Genomic DNA, 10137 nt, shown 5'->3' on the forward strand with positions numbered 1-10137 from the left:
TTTATTCTTGGAATTTTAAGTCCTTGCCTTAATTACTACCAAGTTGCGTAACTCATGGTAATATATTTATCCTCTATGGGTCAAAGGTCTTTACATTATAAAATATACTTAAGATAGTTGACCTACTTACCTCTCAATGGTTTTTTGTTTCAAGAAAACACTTAGGAAATTTTAAAATGTTATATAAATGCAAGTTATTAATACTACTCTTTTGTGGGTTTACTAGTTCACTTTCCCCCCTCCCCCTAAACTATAGGCTCAAAATAATTTAATGGTAACTTAATAAAGTTTTAATTGGGAAGGTAAATGTAATTTCAAGTTCAAGATAAAGCCCAAAAATGCTTTGTTGATTATTTATCTCACAAAAGTCCTCTTTTGGCAAAGAAAAGAGGGGGTTTAGCTTTCCTAATATACTAATGAAAATATATTCCAAAGCCAGACTCACTTGGTAGCTCTTACTCAGAAAGGTATCTGTTTTTCCAAATGTTTGAATCTTAGCACTAAGAAAGAGTCTTGCTGTTTGGACCAATCAATCAACAAATGTTTATAAAGCACTTACTCCTAATCAAGCACTGTGCTAGTACTGGTAAAAAAAAAAAAAAAAAAAAAAGACAAATATGACTCAGTCCCTCCTTTAGCACAAAGAACTCTGTCTTCTCTGCAGCCTAGGACGCCAGCCATTAGCAGGGCTCTATATCACAACACCGAGTCTGTATCGATGTGCTTTCTCACAGGGAATAATAACCATTTATCACTATGATATCTGTATGATCAGCACTTCTCTCTCCCCACCCTCATATATGCCTGTGATCTAATCCCTACTCTCAGAAATTATGCCACAAAAAAATCAGTTTGCAGCTTGACAAACAGATCATGCTGCAGTATAACCCAAACAAAATTAACTACAGGTCTATGGTACCATCCCTGAAGTGGAGGAGAAATCTTGGTTGGGCAGGCTTCAGGACATGTGATCTTTGTAGCAAAGCCTTCAAATGCACATAGGAATGGAGACATGAATAATGTACTGTTATAAACAAGCTGCTGTATCAAACACCCCACACTTCACTATATTCCCTAATGCTTTGTAAGGGAAGTAATTGGATATCTCCATCAGCAATTGATCTGTACGGGAAGGAAGCTAATTTTAAAAGCATTGTGAAGCCTCAACAAGTTCCTTTTTCAGCTAATAAATGGAAAAGATAGAGAAAAATCAGACTATCTGACTTGCCAGTGCAGAATTTCTCCTGTAATTGAATTGCATGTTGCTAGAACTTACTCTGTCTTACCAGCTGATGATTGAATAGCAGCTTTGGTTTAAAAATTAATCTACATCGATAAAAGGGTCAAGGATTTGGCCTTGTCCTTTCAGCAGAAATGAGCCAGGAAGTTGCCCACTGTGTCCCCTCCCCTTCCAAGGCTTTCAGTGGAGTCTGGGAGCTTTAGGATCATTTGCATGAATTCTCTAGGGAAAGGATTTTTAAGTGAGGAGTTAAAAAGCAAAAGGAAAAGGGTTATATGCACATCAGAGGAGATAGTCGGAGGTTCTGGTTGGCATGCTAACTGAAAATTGATTCATGGTAGAGGCCAGTAGAATTTACTCACTCTGATTCAGATAAATCAAGGATTCAACACTTTCCATAAGGAGAGACAGAAGTTGGTTGGCTGCCAAAGCAGCCCCTTTTGTGTACTATGGAGCTATATAGGCTGAGGGACTATTTAGTGACTGATAAGCTGAAAAACCTAAGCCAGGTGGAAGTCTTATCCTCTAAAAATAATTATAATAATAATATTTCTCTTTAGAGCAGCACCACAACAGGACAAAGTCTGAGATGATGGCAGCTACAAAATCTGGGCTGAAAGAACACTCTTCCCTTTATGATACAATAGAGGCTGCACGCAAATGAAAAGTCCTTCTCACCTACAGTCCACCGCCTCTAAAAGCAACTAGATGGTACAAACTGGACAGGACAATCTGTGTTCAAATCCAATTTCAGATATTTAGTTGTTGTGTCATTCTGGGCAAATCAATTGCCCTAAGTTTGTCTGCCTCAGTTTGCTCAACTGTAAATGGAAGTAATGATTACACTTACTTCCTAGGATAATTGTGAGAATTAAATGAGATAATTGTAAATGTAATAGACACTTAGTAAATGTTGGTTTTCTTCCTCCCATATTTCCCTCCTTGTCCCCTTCCTTTACTTTCTTCCTCTTTCCTTCTTCCCTTCCTTCCTTCTTTCTGTCCTTCTTCCCTCTTTTTCCTTTCCTTCCTCCCTTTTTTCCTTCCTTCCTTCCATGCTTCCTTCCTTCCTCTCTTTCCTCCTCCTTTCCTCCCAGCTTTCCTCTCTTCCTTCCTTTGGATGTTCCTTCCTTTTTTGGTGCTTTTTTTACTCCAATATTTCCTTTCATTCTTTTTTTTTCTTTCCTTCCTTCCAACCTCTTTTCTCCCCTTCTTCTCTTTCTTTTTTCCTTCCTTTCTCTAAATTTTCCTTTCTCTTTTCATCCCTTCCACCTTTTATTCTTTCCTTCCTTCCTTCTTTTCTTTATTCTTTTGCCCTCCTCCCTCCCTCCCTCCCTTATATCCTCTCAAGAATAAATGCTTCACAAACAAGTTTGAAAAGTATTAAGCAATTTCTATGTCCCAGGAATTGTACTAAGCTTTGGGGTTTAGAAGACACAAATGAACAAATCCTAAAGAGCTTATATTCTAATGGAAGGAAACAATATTAAATTCTCATAAATCATTTATAAAACAAATACAAGGTACATACCCATGGACTCTCTTTGTATCGAACTTGGGTTTCCTCCTAAACCTGAAAACCTAACTTCCAAGAAGGTCACTTTCTCTCTTTGGCTCTTCAACCTCCCAAAGGAAGTTTAGGCTTAGTTTATGTATAGATTTCTTCAAATGTAGCCATCCAGGCCCCGAACTGAGAACCAGGAAGGAGGGTACTGGAACTAGTTCTTTCTGGCTCCTTTTTGTTAAATATTCAATGAAGAGCATTTATCTATCAATAAATACATCTATGAACTTTTTTGTTTTCAGGGAGCTAGTTGATAAGCATTTACCAGCACATCCCTAATACCAGGTATGAAAATTTTTTCTTACACACAGAAAATGCATACAGCACAATAGATTCATTATAGTCTATAAACAAATGCAGAAACATAAAGACCATTAGATTTTGTCCAGAAGGAAAAAGTATTTCGGGAGATTAATTAACAAATATTTTCCATTCCCCTTTGACTTGATCACCAATATCATAGATCTCTTAGCCCCTCATGATATGACTTCAGTTCTTCAATTTTTGTTTTTATTATTAATTGGATCTCTTTGGAAGATTCTCTTTTATGGATATCATACTGAAATCTTGTGAGGGACTAGTGCTTAACTCTCAAAATCTGAAACTCTTGAATTCAGAAATATTTCAAACTCAGAATTATCTCAAGGTGGAAACAACCATTGAAAGAACCATTAGCCTCTGACTTCTGTTCAGTGAAAGAAAAAAAAAGTCAAAAGAATGCAGCCAGACATTGGAGCTCCAAGTACTACCCTCTGACGCTCAACTGAGTAAAAGCAGGCCACTTGCCATGTGTTTCTTCTGAAAGTAACTGTTTCACTTTTCCTTTTGAAGTAGCCTTGCCCAGGATCACATTGTTATTGTGTCTGAAATGGGATTCAAACTCAGCTACTACTGACTCCATCGCTTTATTTACTGATTGATTGATTGTTGTCCTTCATTTTCCAAGAGGACCAAAATGACATCACTATGTTAGTGTCAAGACATAGTCCGACTATGGTTGATCAGAACAATATGAATTCAGAATGCTCTATTTCAGGTTGGGCACAAATAGTCCATGTGAACATTTAGTGTGGATTCTATAACTTTGAGCATTTCATATTTCTTCTAAGGTAATTCAATTCTGCCTTACTTACAGAGCACAGCATCTTCTCTAACATGAGCACACCATAATGGACAATCCTGTGCCAGTGTCTCCCATGTTGCACAATCAATTCCAAAATTCTTAAGAGAGATTTTGAATAACCACCATGTGAGGTTTTGCCCTGTGTGAATTCTCTACAAAATGTTTTTTTTTTTTTTTTTTTTTTTTTTTTTGGCAAGTGTACATTTGGCATTCAAATAATGTGACTGGATCAACAAAATTGAACTCTCTGCAGTAGAGTTTGAATACTTGGAATTTAGGTTGAGAAAGGACCTCAGTGCCTGGTATTTTATCCTGCCAGAAGATCAAGATGCTTTATAGATAACCAGGATCTAATTCCTCATTCAATCAATGAAGCAATCACAGTCTGTGAAATCAATTGCTAGAGTTGTCAATTCAAAGTCTATTTTCATGTGAGGGGATCTTTACGGACCTTCACTAAAGTCTGCATTCTGTTTAATATCATCAAATTTATTTGAGGGACTCAGAAAACTGAAACAGGGAGATGGTTTCTAGCACTCTTCTCTGAAGAGCCAGCTCAATATTTTCACAGGCTCATACATTTAAAACTGGATCATAGATTTGGAACCATAAAAGATCATAAAGGTCAATTCCAAATTTCTCATTCTGCAGATAAGGAATCTGAAGCCCCAGGGATTTAAGTAATTTACTCAATGTAGTAGCAAAACCCAGATCCTCTGATTTCAAATGAAGTACAGTTTCCCCCTAACCCCACTGCTTCTAGCATCAACTTCCTTACTTTTATCTATATTTATTTACCATTTATCATTTATTACTATTTACCAACAACCATTTGTTATTGACACAAAAGAAAAACAACAAACCTTAACTTGTCTGCCAGAACCAAAACAGAGAAATGTTAAATTCCATGATACCTCACTATTACAAGGTAAGCCCTGCTCCACAACATCCACAAAAAATTAGCCATTGTTTGAAAAAAAAAATCTGATTATACAAGGGATTTATTTTGCCATGAGCTATATCAATGTAATTTTATGTACCTTAAACCACAAAGTCCTTTTCATTCCCTTCAATTGCTGTGAGTTGGTCCCATCATCCTCCTGTGGAAGGAGATCATTTTGTTGCCATGATCTTCGCACTGTTTGCCTGTGGTGTGTGTGTGTGTGTGTGTGTGTGTGTGTGCGTGTGTGTGTGTGGTGTTTCCTTTGTCTTCATTCAAGTTTTGCTGCTATCTTGTCTCATCCTTCAATAGACATGTCCAGTTTCTTTAGGTCACTCTGCATTTTAGCAGCAGAATATGAAAACTAAAAATCTGGCTAGTGATTACAGGCAGCTTTTTTGGCAGACTTGATGATTCTATAAACTGTGAGCTACATCAGCAGTAACCTCCTCAGGTGGAAATCCTAGTTCTTTTCAATTCAAGCCTGAAACATCAGGAGAATTATCATCATGAACCCCATCTTCAAGAAGGGAGAATCCAACCTCATCCCAAACTTAGAATCCTTATTGCCTCTCTCCTTCAAAGGGCTTCTTCCTAATTATCTAGGGAATGGCCAGAATTTCCCAGTTGCTTTTAGTTTCTTTTCAACAGGTACAGGATGTTTACTGTCAAAAATGACAGTGTATCAGTGTTTAGTGCAAACCATCCCCACCTCATCCCACATTCTAGGTAGAGCTGTTCTCTAAGTAGCTCATGAAATATACATACCAAGGGAAGGTGGATACCAAGGGCAGAAAGAAACCTTCAACCTTCCCAAATCTTAGTATTCAGCAATGTCAGTGTTCAGAATTCTTGTACTAGCTCTTGTCAATTAATCTATCTTTTATGAAATGTTTATTAGGTATACTATGCTAAATAGTGGGGATATATGTATATCATATATATTCTAAATTTAATTATATCATTTATTTTATAATTTAATTTAATATGTAAATAAGTTTATTATATTATAAAACCACATTATATAATATATACAAAATATATACATTATATATACCTATATATAATGTATATAATAATATATAACATAATAAAACATGTAATATAAAAATCTAGATAAAATTTAATTATATTACATGTATATATGTATTATGTACATGTTTTAATCTGACTTTGCAGTACACAGGAATGTTCTAGGCATGCTGCCCCCAAGTCATATGGTTGATATCTCTGATTTTTAGAGATACAAAAATGATGGCATTAAGCCATGAAAAACAAAAATTATGGCATTAAATCATATTCATACATACATACATATATATGTATATACACACACATACACACATATATACATATATATATATACACATTAATGGGGGAGAGAATGTGAAAATATCTAGGTACACATAAGAAATATGAAGATAGGGGATATAATATCTGATGGGGAAGGCATTAACAGTTGTAGAGCCATAATTCCAAAAGATTTTGTAGTCAGAATAGAATTTTGAAAAAAAACTCACTAAGAGGCAGTGATAAGAAGATACAGAACCTTCTAGGCATGATGGACAGCTCATGCAAAAGACAGCTTTATATGTAGAAGTTATGAAATGTTGTATGCAAGAACAGTCATGTAGGTCAAAATGGCTGACTCATAGAATATATGGAAGGGAAGAAAGTTGTATGTAGAAAGGTAGGAAGGTACAGATTGTGAAGGGATTTAAAAGCCAAACATAGGACTTTATATTTGATCATGAAAGTAATAGGGAGCCATTGGAGTTTAGTGAGTAGAGAAGTGTTATGATTGGACCTAAGTTTTTATATTTTATTACTAATTTTCATTTTAGTTGAGGATCACCTGTGTTACTGGTTGTACTTGAAAGTAATCAAATTAAATTTGAAACTCTTCTGAAACTCAGAACTTCAACTAATTTATAATGAACTCTATCATTTCCTCAAGCATGATTCTTATAATATCAAGGTTTTTCTTACTTTTTTTTCTTGATTGTTGAGTACTTCATGGAACTCACTATATTTAAGTAGCCCTAGAAATGCTTTACTTTGTATCCTACCTATCTTCTTACTAGCTACCTCAGCTTTAGCATAACCCTCTCCCCACAATTGTCCACTTAAATTTCAAACTCTGGTATCATAATTAAATCAATGCAATCTTTGCTACTGGAAAAGGTGTGCCAATCTACTTGTAGATAGCTCTATCGGTAACCCATTAACTTTCAAAACAAAATATTTCTCCCTAGATTTAAAACTTCTTTAATTGTGTGATTTCCCCATTAAAGCTTATGTTCAGAAGGATAGGAACAGGTCCCTGGTTTTGTGTTTCTAATTCTAGTGCTTAGTATAATGTTGGTACATAGTAACTGCTTAATAAATGCCTTTTTTCATTTCATTTCATGTCCAAGAGACCTCCACTCCTCTTGTTTTATAGATGAGGATAACAAGGTCCAATTAGTCAGTCAGTCAGTAGACAGCTTGTATTTATTTATTAGCATTTATTGAAGGCTTACTGTGCTTTAGACTTTATGCTCTGTAATAAACTCTAGGATTACAAAATCCTAGGACAGGCAAAAAACGGTGCCCTACCCAACAGGCTCGCACATTCTAAAGTAATCCTAGTTTAAGCATGAATTTGCATATCATTCTCTTCATTGATGGAGAGAAAGTTGGTTTTTTTTTGGTTTTGTTTTGTTATTGTTGTTGTTGTTGTTTTGTTTTCCTGAGGAGAGTTGTATACAAATATAGACTTGACTCCTAGGTTACACTGATAGGGGTGTCAGAATATCTTATATATAAGATGTCCCAAATCACATAAAAAGTATTTAATAGAATTGCTCAGAATTTTAGAATATTAGAATGAAAGAAATCTTAAGGATCAACAAGATCAGTCTCCCACATGATTCCTGAATTCTCACAATTCTGAAGAACAATAATCTTTAAGTAGATTAGTGCTTGCATACTGCTAATATAGAGTTTTATCACCTCCATGCTATTGTTTGATATCTCTAAATGGCTGCAAATTCATAAAATTATATTAAACAAAAATATGATTTATAGTCTCTAGACATTTCTATGGCTATTATTCTCATATAGTATGATGCATTTATGTGAGATATAGCACACTATAGTCTCTAAAAAGCTAAAAAATAAGTTTCAAACAGAAAGCAATGGAAAGATGCACAGAAGAGAGGAAGAATAACATACTACAAACAGAAAAATATAAAGAAATCAGTAGTCAAGAGTAAAAAGAACCAGTAGGTTACCTCTATGTGCTTAATTGCTATCTCCGTAATCAAATGAATCATAGGTCCAGTTCCAGGAAACTGCGATCTGAAGATATTAAATGATGTTACTAAGACCACATAGGTTATGGGAGAAGGGATTGGAACGATGACTTTCTGATTCCAGAATATTGTTCTTTCAATTCTAATATTATATTGAGAGAAAGTAATAAAACATGTGGTGAAGTCATTGGAGGACATAGTTAAGAAATGAATGGGATAAACTGAGTGAAGACCTCATGGGAATATGACCCTGAACTATGCTCTAAATGTGACTTGAGACTTTACAATAAAAAGCTGCAAGTGTTTGATTGTTTTAGATGAATATTTCCCCTTCTGTTCCCCTCACCTCTTAATTAACATTTAGTACTTCTTTTAAAGACAATGGCTTTGGAAATTCAAATAACAGAATTCTCTCATCCAAGAACACCTATTTAGATAGCATTTCTCTAGGGAAATTTAAATTAAAAGTTTGTTATTACTAATATTCTTTTGTTTCTGGAATAGATTTCTTTGTTTAGAATGTAAACCTCAGATACCCCACCCCAAACAATGAAAGAAAAGGTTAAGGGGGGTGGGAGGCTTTTGCATTTAGGGTTTATTTAATCTTGTATTTTACAATTTGTGCTTTGCACTCCGCAACTGACACCTTGTCTGTTGGGAGTTGCCCTTTCTTCCTGAGATCTTAATAAATTCATTTTTTTTTAACCTAGAGAGTCTCTGATTTTAATTTGGGTAAGGATCACTGTGTCACACAGAGAAAAAGATTAGACAACCAGCATGAATAGATTTCCATCTGTACAGTTAGCTGGAGGGGACACCCTCATCCATGAGATCAGAGATCTACTTGATCATGTGTCATGTATGGGCAAAGGCTGTTATTCTCAGCTTTCTGAAATTTGCATTGTATCTCCAACTCTAGTTTAATTAATGAGTTTCAGGAGAAATGTAGACTACTACTCAGGTATTTGGGGAGTAAAAAGCCCAAAAGAAACTTAACAACATTGCCCTCTTCCTTTGAGTTAAGGTAATGGCATTCAGGTGTAGTTAGAGCTTCTTGCTGTTCACTTTAAAAGCATATTGAATCCACAGCTACAGTTAAAAAAAAAAAAAAAAAAAAAAAAGTCTTTCCTGTCTGGAAACTTGAGCTCTAAGCTCTCAGGTGGCTCAAAAAGGAGTAACGTCAACTTAGTCAGAACCACATCAATATCCCACAACTCCAGGGAATTTTAAGTGGAATAGTTTTAGATGCATTAGCGTCCAGGCAAAACTGAATACAAGCACTTTGGGAGGCCCACTATTTAGCATGTCATGGGAAAAGAACATAGCTGCAAGGAGTTCAGCAAAGGATAATCAGGTAATGACATTACACTAAAAATAGTAACAATAATAATAACAGACACAGTTGATATTCATATATTACTTTAAGATTTACAAATCATTTTAGATACATTAGTTCATTCAGATCTCATAAATAACTCTGGGAGGAAGGTGCTGCAAATATCATTCACACCATTTTACAAATTTCAAACTGAGAATGAGGAAAAATTAATTGACTAGGCCAGGGTCATAAAGTTAATAAATGGCAGAAGTAAGATTTTAACTCTATTCTTCCTCACCCCTTCCAATACTCTAACTATTTATGCTGTGGGACAGCATTTCCCATTCCAGAAAGGAAACTGTCAATAAAACATGCTGAATTATTGCCAAGATTGGCAAGAATTTCTTGACTTTTTGGCCATCCTTGCTCCTCCACCCAAGAAACAAAACAAAACAAAAAAACAACATGGACAGAAGGGACTCATACACCTCTTTCTGGAGTACTTTCATCTGACAAATAATACATTTCTTTCTAAAACTATTTCAGCTTTGGTTCTTGCCAACAACCTTTCTAGGCAATGATACAGTAAATGGAGTGCATGACAAAGAGAAATAGCTGAACAACTCTAATTCCCAGAATGTGATTAATGTAGGCACCAA

Source organism: Sarcophilus harrisii, chromosome 3, assembly GCF_902635505.1.
Source record: "Sarcophilus harrisii chromosome 3, mSarHar1.11, whole genome shotgun sequence".
In the NCBI taxonomy this organism is placed as follows: domain Eukaryota; kingdom Metazoa; phylum Chordata; class Mammalia; order Dasyuromorphia; family Dasyuridae; genus Sarcophilus; species Sarcophilus harrisii.